A 19,178-nucleotide genomic window follows, 5' to 3' on the forward strand; every position below is an offset into this window, starting at 1 on the left:
GAAGAAGATCGAATCCAGAGTCGGATCCCAGCTGCGTTATGTCACAACGTGCTGTCGAGTAAAGTGGCCATTGAGAAATGATACAGGGGAGCCGCGTGAAATTGGAGCGGCATAAATCCGGAAAAAGCTAACGCCAAGAAGATGCCCCTTTTCTGGGTCAACGTCGACCGACTGTTCGCGATTCGCGCGATCATCGAGCGTACTCGAGAATAACAAGAGAACCACCGTAAAATTATTCGCGAAACGGTGTCGCGTGTCTGCCCGATCCCGTCGACTGTGTAATCGTCGCGGTCCTTCGTATATCAAACATTCTCGCCAGCAGTCTCGATGCTGAATGAAAAATGCTCTGGTTACTTGGAAATTCTGACAGGCTCTGTCAAATCTAGAGACGTTTGGATATTCGCTTGTCGAGCGCGAGAGATAAAGTGTGATTATCGAGCTGCTGATGTCTCGGTGGGAATGTAGAATAGGTTCGGAATTGCGGCTTGAGAAATGACTCTGTTTGCAGAGATGGATTAATGGAGCCGAATAACACTAATTTATAGAAGGCTCTGTCTACAAGTGATTTTGATAAAGAATAATTCTAACTGCAGATGAAGTAAAATTAAGCTCTTCTGTAAGAAACTTGGCTGAAGAATGATTCTTATGGCGATACATATTGTCATAATAATGTACAAGAAAGATTTATCTTCCTTGCAAAGACAAATTGAGATAGAAGTTTTACTTAAAAATAATTTTCCTTGCGAATTTCTACAAATTTTGTAAATAAAACACAATATCAAATTTTTAATTACGTACACTGACTTTGATTGAGAATAAATACTATCTCCATATTAAGTGACTGCAAATATAAATTATTTTTATTTATTTATTCCAATGATATTTGTATCAATACTTTAAAGAAATACATCTCACTCATATAAAATTTTGCCTATTATTATAATAGAAATTACATAGTCCCCTAAATATGAGCGAGCTTCACTTATTCAAGATTTTTCCCCCACGTATTAATACATCCCTTACGTAAGTCTTAACCCTATTATACAGCAGGATTTGTTTACGATTTCTCAGATTATTCGGAATAAAACGAGAACAGCAACATTATAATTCACAAAACACGAGGGTGTTCCACATATTTCGTAAACACATAATGAAAGATTAAAGTTGGCTCTCATTTAGACAGTACAGAATCACCTTGGCCTTCTTAATATCTACGTTGATTAAGATTTCAAAAAGTAGGTTGCCACGTGAGAATCAAATACATCATTACCTTTAATAACCTCAAGAGAGATATTGTTTCAGCCCGGCATCAATCTGCCGAGTAGAAAGTACAGAACCCTTCGAAGTTATTCGCAGATAAATAAATAAAGCGAAGAAGCGTCGCCTAAAGAGGGAGTCGGGCGTGATCGTTCACGCGATGTCGAACGTCGAAAATGGCCGCGTTGGCTGGGTGCAGGCCGATAATCAAATATTAGCACGGGCAGCGAGATTAAAGCGGTCACACCGGCAGGAAACCAGATTAATGGTTCACGGTTAAATCGCGGACTAATAGCGAGTCGACGTCACGCGTAAATCATATTTCGCAACGGCGAGGCGACACCTCGCGAACAAAGAGGGTTGAAACGATTACGCCGGAAGCGGGCATGCGGCGCTCGGAGGCGTATGATTAGGAAAATTAGAGCCCTATTAACTCCCCTGTAATGGCCACTGGTTCGTTACACAGAATACAGCTTACGAAAGCGACCTGCTGTTCAACGAAATAATAATTTAACCCTTTCATGCTAGAAATACGATCATGAAGCACGCCTCGAAAACGTCATTTTTTCGTGCCTTGAATTACCTCTATCTATAATACACCAGATATAATACAGCGAGACATTGAAAATGATATAGACAGCAATAATAAACTGTAGTCGCTCGGGTAGATAGTTATGATAGGCTGAAGTACCGCCTTGCTCAGGCTCTGGTCTATCTAAACTGTGAAAGGGTAATAGTAAAAAAAGAAATGGACAGAGTTACATGTGAATAATTGTTTTACATTATCTACTTCTTGCTATGGCGACTTCTTTTGAGTAACGATGCTCCTTTTTTTGACAAAACTATTCAGAAGTTTATCTACTAAATGTACATTCTACTTCGTTATTAAAATAAGAAGAAGTATATAAATTGAATTGCTCTGACGTTTGTAAATGTCCTTTTTAAGGAGACTGAGTAAAGGAAGTGTAAGAGGAGGAAAAAGGATGCTAAAACTTGCTAAGTATTCCAGCTGGATCGATCCTAAGCTATTCGTTATCGTCTCATCCTTTCAACGCTGCTTTTGTGCGAATCACGATTAAGTAATTGGCAAGGTAGCGGTCCGCGATCGTTCGATTCGATACCAGCCTGGCCGTGTTGCACGCACGTGTTTCCCCGTTATTTCTCACTGGCGCTTTTTCGCCGCTGCCCGTCCGTCGATTTCTATACGATCCCGAGCTCGCGGACAGTTACACGAACTTCTTCAAAATATAAATCCACCTCTCGGCTACGGCCGACTACTTTCGCGTTTCGCGCTTTCCTCTTAACGAGAACGCTGCGCAACACTCGTTGCGCGAATAGAACACGATCTTCTGTCAATCCTTTTTTAATCTGTTCCACGTTGTATACGAGATGTCACAACTGCTTTAGGTAGCCAGGCTTCCTTGGGAATAAAACAGTTTCTGCTTGAGAATTTCTTGCGTTTGTTACTTACTTTAAGTGAATACAACTTTTCTTTTGGAATATCTACAACCATGCGTTTCTTTTTTATAGTTATTATTTTCTTACTTTTAGTGAATTGTAGTTCGTGTTTCTGATTCCAATTCATCTACAAATTAAAATTATAATATTTACTAATTGATTCTCGAAGTATCTCGTGAAGAGTTTTATACTCACCCCTTTTCACTAGATTATCCTTTCTAAGGGTTCATAATGTATGGAATATTCGCAAACTCTGAGTGCAAAGTATTAATAAATAAAAAAAGTATTGTAAAAAGGACACTCGTTGATAAATATATCCACATACTAGGTAACAAAGAATGTATAATTACTATTATTAGCATATGAGCTCAATAGCATTACTCAAACAAATTTAAACAAAGTACAAAATAAAATATCTAAAATGGCATACCGATACATGATCAAAAAAGAAAAATAAAGAAAAATGAAAATGCTTCGATAAAGTAGAAAAAAAAAACGGATTATAAACAAATTATAATTAAACACGCAGAGTATAATGCTGAAGCAATGATGAATAAAAGCAATGAAAGCCATTAACAGTTTAAGGATCTTGTCGTGAGGCGTGTAACTTTGTAAGCCGGGGGTATAAATAATTTGCCGCGAAAAATGCATTAGCTAATAATAACGGGGGAGCCAATTATGTTCAACAGGTTCACCCACACGGTCGCGTGGTTCAACGATACATTCTCGTCTGCATTCTAGCCCGAGAATACGCAACGCGGACGAATTTATGTAACCGCGCAATCGCGACTCCTATTTCCGGTGCGCCTTACCTCGAATTCTTTCTGCTTTCCATCGAACGTGCGTTCCCTACATGGATCGTCGTTCAATGAAACGTTGTAATTTACGTGTACGTTAAGGAGGATAGCCAGCTTATGGAGGTTTAAGTGTTTCTTCATAATACATACTTTGCTATAAATGACGGAGAGACAGAGGCATAATTTTTACTGACTGTACCTAACGAACATTTTCGAAACACTACTCTTCATATTTTAAGATTTGATTTTGCTTAAACATTTTGTAATTAGATTGATCGAAAAGTATTGTAGGATTTTCTTTATCGATAATTAGCATCTACCTTTCTCTAGTGAAATAGAGATTATATTATTAAACGATAAGGTCTCTGAGAATCATCTAAAGACCGTGAATAATACCTATATAGGAGATCGAGAAATAAATTCTGTACCCGAGAAACAAACTAACCCAAGTCCTTTTTTATTATTTTCCAGGAGCTTATTAAAGTTCTTTCATTTATAATGTAACTTAACTAAATACCTGTTATTCTAATAAAATGAAGAAAAAGTAGTAAGATCCCGTAAAAAGCTCAATTTTGAAAAAAATGGACTTGGGTTAGTCTGGCTCTCAGGTGCAGAATTGATTTCTTTCTCAAGAATTTTACAAAACATCCAACCTTCTAAAATAATCTAATTGTGAAATCTATGAATAAAAAGTACCTTAAACCAGCAATGAAATGCAATGCCAGCACACATAACCAGTCGAGAGAATTCGTTTATATTATAACACAGATTTAATGTCTCCCACAATGACTCAAGACACATTAACGAGGTATCGTCCAGGACACGCGATGGCTGTGACTCGCGTCGCGTCTGACTCTCGCAGCGTCGTCCATCAGGAAGTAATCGTTGGTGCCGATGCTGCCAAATGGAAGGCTGGGGATATCACCCGCAGAGAGAAATATAAAGGCAGCCGGGAGTCGCGTATGTCATGCATGGATCGATGACTCGCGGAATTTTTCCCAGCTGCCGTGTTTGACCTTCCCGGTCCCAACTTACGTGGGAGTACGCCTGGGGAAATACCGGGTGTGTTGCTGCAAAACTATTCCTTTATTGTCAGAAATGCTTTCTACTTGGGAGAGACATTATTCATCCAAATTCTCTAGAAGATTCACAAGTATAGAAAATTTGATACATTTTTTATAAAGTTCCTGTGGGTATAGTTCCTAAAAAATTCTTTAAATGTTAATTCGAGGGACCTTATCCTCTTTTCAAGATGAGATTTACGAAGCCTTGCTACTTTTCTCTGAGCATGAAAGAAGACTTTGATCTCGATAGAAGGTGCAAGAAACGACACTGCATCCTATGATCGCCTGAGGCGGAGTATTGAGTTCCAGACATCAAAGAGTGCATATCTACTCGAAGTCCATCATTCGAAGATACAATATTCACCGAAGATAGGAATCCAGATGAAGGGAAATAATCTTCTCACGAGACTGACTCGATGAAAGATCGAAACGACAGAAAAACAGAGCTAAAGATTTGTGGAAACGTGAAAGTTCGCGCAATTACGTTAATCAATCCGTTGCCTCGCGTTTCAGCCCCCATTCTCAATTTATTACTTTATCTAATCCCGAACTAATTCTTGAAGGAACGCAATAGACGAGGATATGCTTGGGATTATTCAGATTACATGTATTAAGATCCCACAGTAAATTGATTGATTAAAATAAAAACTGCGTAGAAAATCTAGACGCGTGTATCGATCTAATGGTCGAAAACTCGCGCCGTTTTTCACACTCGTCGTGTCGCAATAAGAAAACTCGAGTAATGTTGCGTGGACGTAAATCAAAGGATTTGAAGCGAGTCTGACGTGTTCTCGTTTCGCCCGCTTCTAGAAGCACCCTGGTGTAACGCCATCAATCGTATTTTATTAACGCACCGACGACGCGCTTCTCTTATTGTCCGCGATGTCCTGGAGAAAGTAAGGATATTTTCGAGCGCAGCGTGCGTATTAAGGTATGGGCGCGTTTGAAAAAGGAAGAGAGAAAACGGGAGATAACCCGAAGGTGAGACAACGGTGATCGCGTGAAAAGGGAAACGAAGGGGCAGCGGCTCTGCCACATGCGTGTATAAATTAGCGTGTTATTGCCACTTCCCAAGAATAAAGAGTCCTAAAAACCGTCCCGTCGTTATCACGATTTTATTGATAGTTCACTTCACTGTTTATTACAGCCACCGACAAATCGACCACCTCCTACGTTAAACATTAGATTGCGGAGGTTGTGTGGTGAACGGCGAACTCCTGGAAGCATAACATTCATTTCTTCGACGCACTCTAATGAACATCAAAGAGTGACGAATGTTCCTTGTGCGCCTAGAATCGGATAATTAGTCACAGAAATGGAAGCTCTAAGATTAGATGAAATTATTCACGATCCTAATTCCTCCGCCTTAATTTTCTTTTTTTTCCATAGATTCCTATCTGAACAGCCGCATAAAACACCATGGATAAGTATAATCGCTGCTTTCGCGAATGTTTTACGTTGGCTTGAGGACTCTCTAAATAGAAACTGAAGAATTCTGCGGGGATCGTTCACTTGCTAAATTTAGAAGAACCTGTAATATAAATCCTAGGGACTCTCGGGATGAAAGCGATATTATCGCATTTCCATTCCTTTATCTCTCCTTTGCCAACTTTGTGCACGGGTCTAATGACCAGCCACATGGTCGTTGCACGCCACCAAGATCGCGACTACCACTCGTCCGTCATTCACAGATCTATAACTTATTGTATTTTTTCAGGGGCGGCGAAAGTGCAACTCGCGACGCCAGCTAAAGGAATCGGCACGATAAGCGCACGCCGAGAGACCGACTTTCGGTACTTTATAACCCGCTGGAAAGGACACGCCGGATACGCTGCTTACAAATTACGCTGTTCTGAATACGATCGATCTCGCAGATTATCGCCGATGCCTCGATCGTGCAACGATTGTTCTTCAAAAGTCATTTGTCGCGATCCATCGCGTGTCGAGAACCATTTGACACTGACGATCTTGTTGGTTGGAAGTGGCAAACATTGACGGCTTGTGAATATTCGAAGGTTAATTATTTATGCACCTGGTCGCTGACGGTGACTGTACTTCAGCTTGATAGAACGAGTATGCTATTAGCTTTGCAAGGTGAAATACGAAATAAGAAATACAGCTAATAATTAGAGTATGTAGATTGACAATTCTACGTTAATCATGATATGCCTGTTACTTTGACCGCAGAAATTCCTACAGAAATATTACGTCTGAGTGTTTTAAGTATTTCTCTGTTTTAATGGGATACGTATCTACTACTGTGTGCGAGAACGGAAATCCATGAAAAGATGCGAAGATAGATTACTATATGGTTACGGAAGACAAATGTGGTTCTAGAAACCTATTATTACGGATAATATTCCGCTAACGCGATTCGAGATAGAATATATATATTTGTCTTTCTCTAGTCATTCACTCACAACCCATCATTAAAGTATATGAATAAACACGTAAGTAAATTATTGAAGGTAATAAAATTTGGTTCTAAATAACCTAATTTTTTAAATTTAAATCTTCATCGGCGACAGGAGTGACGCAGGACTCCAGTCAGAAACTAATCATTTTATGAAATATGCAGTGATCATCGACAAATATTAACCAAATGTTAAATCTAAAGAAAAATAGAGACAATGCATCAGCCAGTGGAACAATCAATAGTAACGCCTACTACATGATTAATCGATGATCGATTGTAATTAAATGGTCACGCCTGGCTTTTCTCGGCTTCCACGGAAACCGTAGAAACGCCACAATATTAATCATCCCGCGATATCGACACAACCTGACGCGATTACGCGCGCGTTCGTGCTTCGACGCGCACACGCGAACTATCGGGACCTGGGCATTATAAACAAATTAACTGGCGACCATAAGTCATACACGCGATTACGTTGGCGAACGACTGAAATATCAATATATGTATCGGGCGAACAAGCACCACCGGTTTGGCCCCGTCCAGGAAACCGCCGCGTGCGTTCAGTATCCAGTGGAAAAAAGCCGCGTAACGCGCTTAACAGTCGATCCAAGCCGCGACTCTATTCGTCACGACTGGTGAACTATCCATTTCCCAGGCGAGGCTGGCGCACTAGGAAATGGAAAATCCAGGGCACGTGCGGATACACAAAGTAGACTACGTAAAGCAGTTGAGAATGTGCTTCTGATTTAACTCTTGAGAACGAGGCGCCACTTGTGTATGCAGTTTAACACACGCTGAGGAATTTGTAAGGATCTAGTACTGGTTTATTGCACTACTTGAATTTTGTTTATCAATATTTTTCTTCATAGTTTTAGATGTGATTCTCACTTTGGGATGCTTTTCATTGAGGAAAATGTTTTACTTACTAAATCTTGGCGTAAAATGAATTTGGAGACACTAATCTGCAATTTTACCTATGATCTACTTTTTAATGGGGATGCTTTTCATTAAGAGAAATATTTTATTTCCTAAATTTTGGCGTAAAATGAAGTTGAAGACACTAATCTATCTACTACTTTACTTAAACAAGTAGCATACTTCAGTGACTGGAAATTCTACTGAAATTTTAACACAGACCTAACGACAGCATCGAGTAGATAAGACCCCAAGAAAGTGCTCTTAATAAAATGTTCTCTGCGCAACTGCTTCCAACGTAAGGATACCGTTTCTCTCCTGCTTTTTCATCACAAAAATTACCATGTAATCCAGTCCAATTACGCACGATTGATAAGACTTTCGACGTATTCCGCAGAAATTCCTTTTGATACTTTCCCGCGTCCACGTTATCCTATCGTCTCGATTTTTCACGATCGAACGCACTCGATAAACGAAACTGAAACTTTGTATTATAATCTGTGTCAAACCTGCTATCATTTGTCAGGATCAATTACAGTCGTGTCGTTTACGCGCGATTTACACGTGAAATCGCATCGCTCCTGCTTGCCCGCCACGTTCCACATTATTTTCACCATCGACTGTGTCGTAGCCCGCGCTGTTAGGCACAGTCGCGACGGGAAGATTTAAATCTGAACTGGCAAATACGCGTATTGTCCGCGCGTCAAATCGGGATTTAACGATATCGCCTGACTGGTATCGATAACGCGAAATAAGAAGTTCGAGCTCCCGACAACTGCCACCTTCTAGCAATTTTCTGCGGCAGAACGAAAAAGACAGAAAGGAAGGGGGAAGCGAAGGAGAAAGTAAACGAGAAACGCTGGAGAAGGAAAAAAGTTAGAGACGATGTTGGAAGGAAAAGGAAGAAAATGTAAAGAAGGAAATTAAAAGCGAAATTAGAAACGGGAAATTACTTAATTGACTGGAAAATATGAAATTCTTGAGCGGAGAATCGAATATTTCTTAGTCTTCTATTTATTCTACTATAATTATGAGACAATTTGAAGAATAAAAAATTATTCTTCATTCAGTGATCAATTCGTCACTTTCGACAGAGAATTTCAGTAACAGATAGTATAGACGATGATAACTTTACTACACTTTACTTTTCCTTGAAGTAGTAAAAATGATCTCATTACTTTGATTTTTATAATTAATAATTTTTATAATAAGACCTGACAATTCCTGTGGCTTTTTCTAAGTAGTGACGTTATCTCACTTAATAACAGGACTCCATGGCTCAAGTACTCAATATTTTCAGTGTTAACTACTGCACTTAAAGGTACAATAAATACTGTGTAAAATTCAATAAAAATTGTAGCAAAAAATTCTGACAGTTAACGCGCAAAAAATTGTAAATGAATTTCGGAAATGAGACCTTTAGTTGAAAATAGGGGCGAAGCAGAAGGAAAGGAAACGTGGAGCAGGGGTTTCGAGGTGCTTAGCTTCCTGGTCAGACGGTGCAACGGGCTGATTTGCATACGTCATTCGACCAAAGGGGACCTGGTCTCTAGAAAGGTGAGTTGACGTAGGAAATTCGTCACGGGGAATTGCTGGCGGCTCGACTCGATGTATATCCACCGTTAAGAGCACCGAGTCCTTGGTCTTGGGTTGGTATCGTTGCCTGTTGTGACAAGCCAGCTATTAATTTCGCTCTCTGGTTTAGCTTGGCCGCGACGCGTTTGCCACCGATGCAGTTAACGCGTTTTCCTCCATTTTCTCCTGTAATAAGTGACCTGAACGAGCTTAACCCCGATTCTTCGTTATTAATGGACTGTTTGTTGAACATTTCTGAGCGCTGCACGCGAATCCCACCGACGAGCATCTGTTCAACCATAAACACTCGCCGAGATTTAGGACCCTTTCACACGAGTTTCGGAGGTATCCAGTACTACTAAATACTATCTATCAAAGGCACCTTGTATTGGCAATGGTACAGGAGTAGAGATACGTCTGAAGACTACTCGAATGATCTCCAACACGGAGATGTACATTTTGTGTTTAAAATCCTTTACAAGAGATTGAACGATGCGTTTCAGAATGCTATATTTTCTAAGAATTATGTAAGCGTTTTCAGTGAAGATTTGTGCATGGTCTCGACGCTTATAAGGTAGCTCTGGCACCCCGGGGTCGCTAAGCCCGACTGAGGACAAGTCCTCAGGCCTTGGGGAGGATCGGGAGAGGAACACTGGAAACCGATTTACGAGAGGTGGAATAGAGTGAAGGTGAATGGCAAAGGTGGAAGAACAAAACGGAAAGAAAAGAGAGATCGAGAAGTTGCGTAAAATGCAGACGTAAGGCGAAACTTGGCCATTTTTCCCTGAGATTCAGAGGACGTAAAAGAAACGCCACTGGACGTATAGGCGCATGTACAGAACCACGCGTGTAATGACGTTAACAATAATGACGCCTTCTATTACTGCACGGTCGAAACGACGACTAGAAACCCAGCCAGAATGGAAAGTGAAGTTAAAGCAATGCGAAATCGCCCGCCACAAAGCTTCCCGCGTAAAATGGTCAATGCGAAATTGCATGGCATTATCGGCAATAAAACATCGTCAGACATGCGATATAATTTAACGACTGACGCAATCGCGAGACGAAACGAAAACGATTAATAATAAAATAATAGATACATAGTCTTGTTTCAGACAATGAAAATTTACGTCATAGGAATAAAATAAGAATTTAGTGTGCACAATGGTGCTTGGTTACAATTATTTATGTCATCATCAAATGAATTAAATATCCAAGTAATATAGATCTCAAGAAAATAAATATCCCTATATGAAATTACTGAAGTGGTCTCAATTATATGCTACTACTATGTTAAGTTGTCAAGATTTGTTTTTTATCCAGTTATACTAATTGGAAATTTCTTATTTGAAACTTCCATTCTTTAAATTATTGGATTCCTTTCTTTGGATCGACGCAGGGGTCTGCTCAAATTATCCCAGTGGAATGCATTCGATTTTCTTACGCTTTATTTATTTCGATGACCACGAGCACGTTTTATTGGCACACTCTTGGGTAAACGCCGATAAAATGCATCCACCGCGTAAATATTAGTCCATTCGTAGCGCATTTCAATTTCACCTCGGATATTCCCGTTACATTTCGTACCGTATGGGCTTGTGAAGATAAGGTGACGCTTGCCCGCGGGTGAAAGTTATTAAAAAGTGGCCACTGTGAGGAACGATATATTAGATGATCAACTGCAGCCTCAGATTAAAAATATCACATTCTCTGTTTTCGAAAATTCTTCAGCATTCGATATACTAGGTGTTCCATCAAGATTAGTAAAATTAATAATAAAATAAATAGATTCTACTATCATTAGACATTCGTATTCATTAAAATATATTTAAAAATCAAAGCAATCGTAAAGAGGGAAAATCAAATTTCAAAAATATTCACATTTTAATATGGAATTACAAATCGATTGCTGACGTATTCGTAATTGTCTGAAAAAATAATTTCGATGACCATGAGTGAGATGCTTATCTTTAACGTTTCAACAAGCTTTCGGTGCTGAATATATTTTCGGTGCACAGCACAAAGGCGATACGATCAATCCACGTCCATTATCTATGTGCGTCGTCGATCATCAATGTTCATATATGGTGCATTATAACCCCTCGAGCAAGCATGCCAAACTAAGTAAGTAATAACACGAGGTCGTAGGTACGTAAAATATGACAAGGTTACCATCCAGGAGTCGCATTTTCTTCTTCTTCGGCGATCCACGTCACTGAAAGGGTTCAAAGATGAGTCTTTCAGTCGACGTGAAATCGACTGTCGGACTTTTAAACAGGTTCTGGTACCCCAGCATTGAACGTTTGACGCAGAAATAAATTATTTACGCTATTGCCGACTCTCAGGGATAGTCACTTCTTGCACGATCGAGCAACAGAAATTTCTTTGCGATTAAGTTCTCGTGAGATTGAAAAAGAAATTGAAAGATCACTAAAACTGACTCGTCGAATATACGTGAAAATATTTTTACAAAGAATTCCCAATAAATATCATATCAATTGTACCATCTTTTTTCATTTAAAAGTATTTTTAATATTATATAATCCTCTTCCTCTTAATAATCCCTGAATAATTTCTCACTCTCAGCTTAAAAAATTCGACTATAATAAGTACAAGTAAATTGAAGTAACGGTTGAAACTTTTCTCCTTATCTTACAACAAGCATGTTCTGGTTATGCAAATGCAACAAATAACCTGTAAAATATATCATAATATTCTCGATAAATTGTCGGAAGAACAGCAAGATCAGGCAGACGGCCGATGCGCGATAAAGTATTTTCCAAAAGAGGCCATTTCGTTGCAAGAAACAGCATCGTACTCCATTGAAATTATAATCGTGGCTCTGTAAATTACCCCTGTTACCGTGTATCTTGCAATACCGTTCCCTTTGTCGTGTTTATTATCACCACTCGGATAAGAATCGCCAGGCTCGTGCTACTGTTCCGCGATCAGGCATATTTTATTCGCAATGCCGAATAATAAATGTGTACTCCTGTAAGTGATAAATTTCCTGTGAACAACTGATCATGAACACTTTAATGCTTCTGAATAATTCATTTAATCGAATACATAAATTATTAATTTATTACTTCCCTCTTTCCTTATTTTCATTACATATCAATGATAAATATCTCTCTACTTTACCATTTCATTGAAACGACCCAGCGTTAGTTTATGAAATACAAATTTCTCGTACGAAACGCGAAAAATAAAAAATCGAATTCTTTCTCCGAACGTACCATAGTAGCCAAAGTGTTAATTGATCACAGAAAATGGCACGAGACTGAGCGTAATTTTACCCAGGGCTGACGGTTCGTATGGCGAGCTCGAGGGAACCGGTTCGCTGGTTGATTGTAAATTTGAACGGGACAACAATCGAGCGAGCGGAGAGAATACTTTTCCGTCGAGTTTGGTCGCGGGTCGCGCGACGTCTCGGCTCGTGGCGCCGCGTTATCGTAATCGGACTTCCTGGTACACCGATCGAGGGACGCCTGCGGGAAAGAACGAATCCGAAGCGTTCTCGGAACGTCCCCGGGAGATTTTTTCTGCAAAGCGTGCACGTGCGATTTCGAAAGCGAGCAACGAGTTGCTTGCTCTCCAAGCTCCACGACGCGACATCCGGCATGAGGTTGCAAGAGGACTTGAAAAACGTCCTCCAACGACCTCTGCGAACTTTTCTGCTGAAGAGACAGCGGGTCATTTTCAAACATTTTTTTTCTGTTTTTAATTTTTCGTTCATATACTTAGATTTTGTATGTATATCTAAAATATATAATATTTTTAACAAATTGTTAAGAAATATATGAAATAAGAATTTTATTAGCGATGTGATAATTGAAATGACAAGTAATGATAGACATTAGTGTGTTGAAATTTGAATTTTGCATTAGTATTGTATATGCTTACTGTATACTTGTGCAATATTTAGATATTAGTAAATTGTGAGATATTACTTTATGGATATATATATATGTAGGGTGTTCGACAACAGGTGTCAGAAATTTTAAGAGGTGATTCTACATGTTAAAATAGGACGAAAATTAAGAATTATGAAATTGTCTGACGCGGGACTTATTCTACTAGCGACATATATGAATCAAGTCAGATACAGCGAAATCAGTAGAATAAGTTTCAAGTCAGACACATTTCATGAATATTTCAGGACGATAAAATAGGCGTCTTCAAAACGTCATGTGCTATTTGGGACACACATACCTTATATCATGCAGCTGGCATTTCTATAGATGCATATTAACCCAACACAATCCTTATCAAGATAGTATCTATTAAAGTCTAAATAAATTCAATACACTTTAACCAATCTTCCTTGGTATTTTCTCTAAGATTTGCATTTCGTCCAATGAGCTGGCTTAATCGAACGAGGCATTCGGATTTTCAATTATCAGCGATGCAATTGTGCAACGCTTAATTGCGATTGGCGCCCTCCTCTTTCTCCGTGCGGTGTCCGAGGAACGCGCGTAATTATCTTTCCGTCGGAGCATGCGTCATTCCCCAGATGGAAGGATTACGTGTTTCATTACACGACGAGGAATCCGCGTCAGAAGGGAAAGAAAAATCACTGCTTTCCATACGGTATGTTACCGCGGGAGTTTTGATTATCCGTCGGGGTTTAGATTAATTAGAGGAGCGCCAAGGAAATCGCGATGCATGCGATTAATGCAGCTTACGGCCGACCCCGAACCACCGCGGTGCGCTTTGATTAATCTCCCCTTGCTGCATAATTGAGGAAGTGTTTGAAAAATATATCTCTGGAAGCCGCGATAAAGCATTCGATTCGCGGTCGAAATTCATCGAAGCGATTTATCCTTAACATTCCTCTGTATTTAACTTCGTACCAAAAAACATGAGATACATTTTACTTAATCCTCTGATTCTTTGTTGTGATATATCGTAATCGATAACTAAATGGATCGGCTCTCTTGGTTCCCTACTTCGAAGATTAATCACATCGACCATTAATCATTACATTCCTGCTTTCAAAATGGGTCAGTCTAACTCTAAGCCCTAAGCAGTAGAGAGAGAAAATAAATGAAAGATAAAAATAAATGAAATCAGGGGACGTAGAAGATGAACAAAATTAATGAAGCCTAGCGCACTGGAATAACGTTAATCGACAAGGTAAACATTGTTAATCGTCCAAAAGAAGGCACTCAGATTCTAAGTTAAACGCCCCGAGCACGCGAGAAGCTTTCAATAGTTCCACGTATTGGCGCGTATTTACGATAAATCCACGTGGCCGATGAAATTTCGTCTGGATAACGCGAAGGAGGAGTATAAGCGGATAATTAGCCAATAAATTCATGCGAGAGCTTATTTTATTATTACCATAACGCACGGGATACGTTGAAGGTTACGACTCGTATGAACTATCGCGCGAATACTTATGGCTGATATACTCGCGTGATTATCCCTTCGGCTGATTCATCGCGTCCATTCGAAGATCTCGCGATATTTCATCGGTGATCACAAGATTAAGAATATCGAGTTCTCTAACAGCCTTTTCTTCCTTTTTCCCCCAATAATTTTAATATTCCCGTTGCGTGGCGAGAGCAGTCTCGTTAAAACAGACAGGTGTTTTCGCAAACCTTAATAACTAAAGCGTTTCGACGTGGTTGTAAATCAATTTCGTGCGATTCGATTTACGCTGCTCTTCCGGATGATATTTTTACAGGAACTAAAAATGTTTACTATATAACCACTGTTTGCCAATTTGATCTCCCTACAGGAATTACCTCCTACGACTCACCGTTCTAATACACCGAGGCAAATCTCCAATTCGCTTCGATAAATAAAACTTCGTTCACCTAACGCTCCTCCACGCCAGCAATCTCCGACTGTTCATCGAGGCGCAAAATAAATCTCCGTTTAATCTCGAGCTCCTCCATAAAGCGACTCTTGAAGGAGGAAGCGATCGGACATATCGATCGAACGGAAATCGCCGCGAGTGCTTTATATACTTTGAATAAATTCAAGTTGCGCGGGGAACGCGCGCAATTATCTCCTGGTTTTGATTTATCGGGCGAACTCGAAGATCTCTTAATGTTTAAAGTACTTTGCGCTGCTTCTTGAAACGTTCGAGGCAAGCATCTTTCGCGGGCGCAGCAAGCGAAATGAGAAAGGGAGAGGAGCACGGGCTCTGAGCAAAAAATCTGCCCGTGATGTCTTTGCTTCGTGGCGGCATTCGTGCATTAAGCAGACGAGCTGACGCGGTAACGTTTCCTCTTCGTGCAAATTGATGCAAAAACCGCGATATTATTTCCACGATGCCTTTAGCTCGACTACGATCATTGGGCCTTCGGAGAAAATGTTTAATCGACCACAGAAACGCGCGGATTCATCCACGTGGACATCGACGACACCTGCTAGCACTTTCGTTACTATACCATTGCCATTAACCCTTTGACAGTTTGTCTCGAGTGAGATTTGAACATAGTAAGGTAATTCTGTTGAAGTGTTAAATGGTGAATAGCAAGAGTAGGATTACAGTGCAAGTGAGTTTGATTTTAGGTAGAGGATTGATTTTGATGAACATCAAATAACAACAGGACACAAGATTCTCTTCAACAAGGGTGAAGTAATTACCCAATTAAAAAGATAGTTTCCATGAAAATACAGATAGAAGATTGAGACTATGAAACATCTGAATGATATCAATAAGGATACAGGATACTAGAAATTGAAATAGCATATTAATTGATATATTTAAGTACCTATCTACTAGACCTAGCAACAAGATCAGGATATTTAATAACATTAAGCATATTAAGAAACATTTGGAAGAAGTTTAAACAAGCTCCAGGAAGATAATTAAAGAAACACGAAGTTAATTATACCGCAAGTAAAGTTTCGCTGATCAATATTTTCCTATCCGAGGATTGATACGTCTGTCGAAATAATTATTTGTTAGAAATTACTTAGCAAGCAATGTTAATTTGTTAGTCGGTCTAGCACGATTAATCAGCGATATCTGTTCCATATTTTAAAATGTGTTAACCAGGAGCCAGTTATGTGGAAGCACCGTTAAAGCAGGAATACTCGGACATGCTGCTCTGGCTTGGTCGGTGTTCGTTGAAAAATTGAAGTGTGCTCGATCGATTCTGATAGAAATCGATTTATAAATCGCTAAAGAGATCGGCTGGCGTCTTTAATTAATCTTATCGAGGGAATCCTGTCGTATCTGCCAAATGATAACAATAATAAAATTCTTGCCAGTGAAAAGGATGCTAAGAGAAACGATGTACATTTATTAATGCAATATTTTTAGCGATTTCATTTGTACAAAATAATTGCAATAATAGGTACATTCATTTTCATGTTCATTTATATAAAAATGGTATTAGATTTTTTATGTCATATCTAGAGCTTTAAGAACAATGTAACAAATTCAATTTTCTAATGCTATCAATTTTGTATATAGAAAAGGAGAGAAACTGGAGAGATTGATACAATTAACCTGTATGCTAGGACACCTTGTACAGAAATTTACATTACTTTCATCCTACGTTCTATCTAGATTTGAACAGACAGAATTTACGCGGCAATTTAGTGTGTCCATTATCGTCTTCCTACCATTTTATTGCATCATTTGTTAAACGGTAACGAGAAACCATACACGATCGATAGACAGAAGTAGAAAGATGAGTTTGTAGGTATCGATGAGGGTATTCGCGAGACAGGCGCATACAGCTTACAGTACATCCATACAATAGTGCGACGGTAACTTCTCAAGCTGAATTATGTAAATCCATTTTATTCGCGTTTTCACTCGGCAATGACACTTGCGCAGGTTTCACTTGGAAAGTCAAATGATTTCCATCCGAACGATAATCATTCTGGAAATAAATGCCGAGCCTAATATCACAATTTAGAAATTGGGACATTATGGCCCTCTTACCTTTCGAACCGCGAAATAACGATAGAACGGATTACCGAGCAACTTCTGTTGTTATTTAAACCTCCTTGACGTTAATGCCTTCAAGAAATCTTGTTCCCTGCGTTTATCTGTTTATTTGTTGAACAGTCTTTCTCAGGATTATCGAGCGAAAAATAGGACTGAGTTTGAGATACGTCTGCGTATCTTCTCGAACGAAAACTCTGTTTATGAGTGGATTTAAAAAGAGATAGAAGATAGAAGTATTTCTGAGGATAATGGTAAAGAAGAATTAAAATGTTGATTCTTATGGGACGATTACGAGAACCTGTTCTCTTCTACATTCTTTATATAATGTATAAGAATAGCTAAAAATAATTTCTTGTTCATTAGAACTTCAGCATTTTCGTACTACTTTACAAAACTGAATGAAGACTAAGAGAAGATACAAAATATTCCAGGGAAATTTTTTAAAAATGTCTTCATACAAATGAAGTGAATGAAAAGAATGATCACAACTTCAATTCGTGAAGAAAATTACAAAGTAACTGCAAAATGTAAATAATTAACACAAGTGCCTATATTAATAAGATATACAGTAAAGAGGCATTCACCCTCGTCAGAGTCAACGATCGCCAATTTTATATAAAAAATCATCGAGCAAGTGAAAACGTTTGACAGTATCGACTTTCGATGAACGTCATGGATTCCCGCGTTATCCGAGGTATCGATAGTGGTCAGGAACGCGCGAAGCTCCCGCGACTTCCGGCTTCGTATAAACTTACGTCCTCGTGAAACTTTACGACCCAGCAATTACGGCTCCGTGAAATTTTTCGCGAATACGAATTCGACGAACGTCTCAGCTCGATTTTACGAGATTCTTGAGATTTTTTTAGACCTCCCAAGGACGGTCTTGCGAAAGGGAAGAAGAAAGCCTTTGGGATTCTGGGATATAAATTTTTGGCGATCGTTGATCTTAAATAGGGAACGTTCCACTTTATACATGCGAAATTAATTTCGTAATCCTCGATGGTGCATTAAAATGAATCAGGTATGTTGGTATTTTGAGAAAATATTTGTAAATGCATATTTCAATGGCTGTACACTGTAGTACCTACTTTGTGTTATTCAGATAGATTCTATTGATAAAATTAAAGAGAGTGTAATTAATTATTTCTGGAATTACGTATTTCTACAAATATTAATTCTACTAACATTGCATGATTTTTATTTTCAAACTAAAACTGAGGTATCCACGCCCTGGAGTAACGTTATCATACACTCACTACCATTCCAAGCTTGCCCTATTTAATGACTACCACTATTACTGTTACTACTTTTCCAGTGAACCCTTAAAAATTCTAAGACATGTTTCCCCAAAAATTCCGATTTTGTTAGTAAGTTAGCCTTTTCATACTACATGACTATAAATATCGGTACCTATGTCATGTCCAATTTTAAAACCTAATCATTGTTTGAAGTTCCATATGTTCATTATAAGAAGAAGCTAGACATTAATTTCATAGAGATCGTAAAAGATGACCTGCGACGTTGATAAGAAGTCAGAGTAAGTACTCACCCAAAGGTCTGCATGGAAGCATCCGTCCTCAACAAAGTCCCAACGACAAGTGAAAGCCTTGTGACCTCCTGAGTGTATTTACCCTTCTGTGAACAAATAAATACGTAATCAGAAGTCGTGGATTAGGAACAACCTACCCTAGCCTAATTCAAGAAAAACTAATATTTCTGATAAAACAGTGATGATAGTGACTATTTATTATTAACAACAATTTGTCTTATCGTCT

The sequence above is a fragment of the Calliopsis andreniformis genome, chromosome 9, assembly GCF_051401765.1.
Source record: "Calliopsis andreniformis isolate RMS-2024a chromosome 9, iyCalAndr_principal, whole genome shotgun sequence".
Taxonomy (NCBI): Eukaryota; Metazoa; Arthropoda; class Insecta; order Hymenoptera; family Andrenidae; genus Calliopsis; species Calliopsis andreniformis.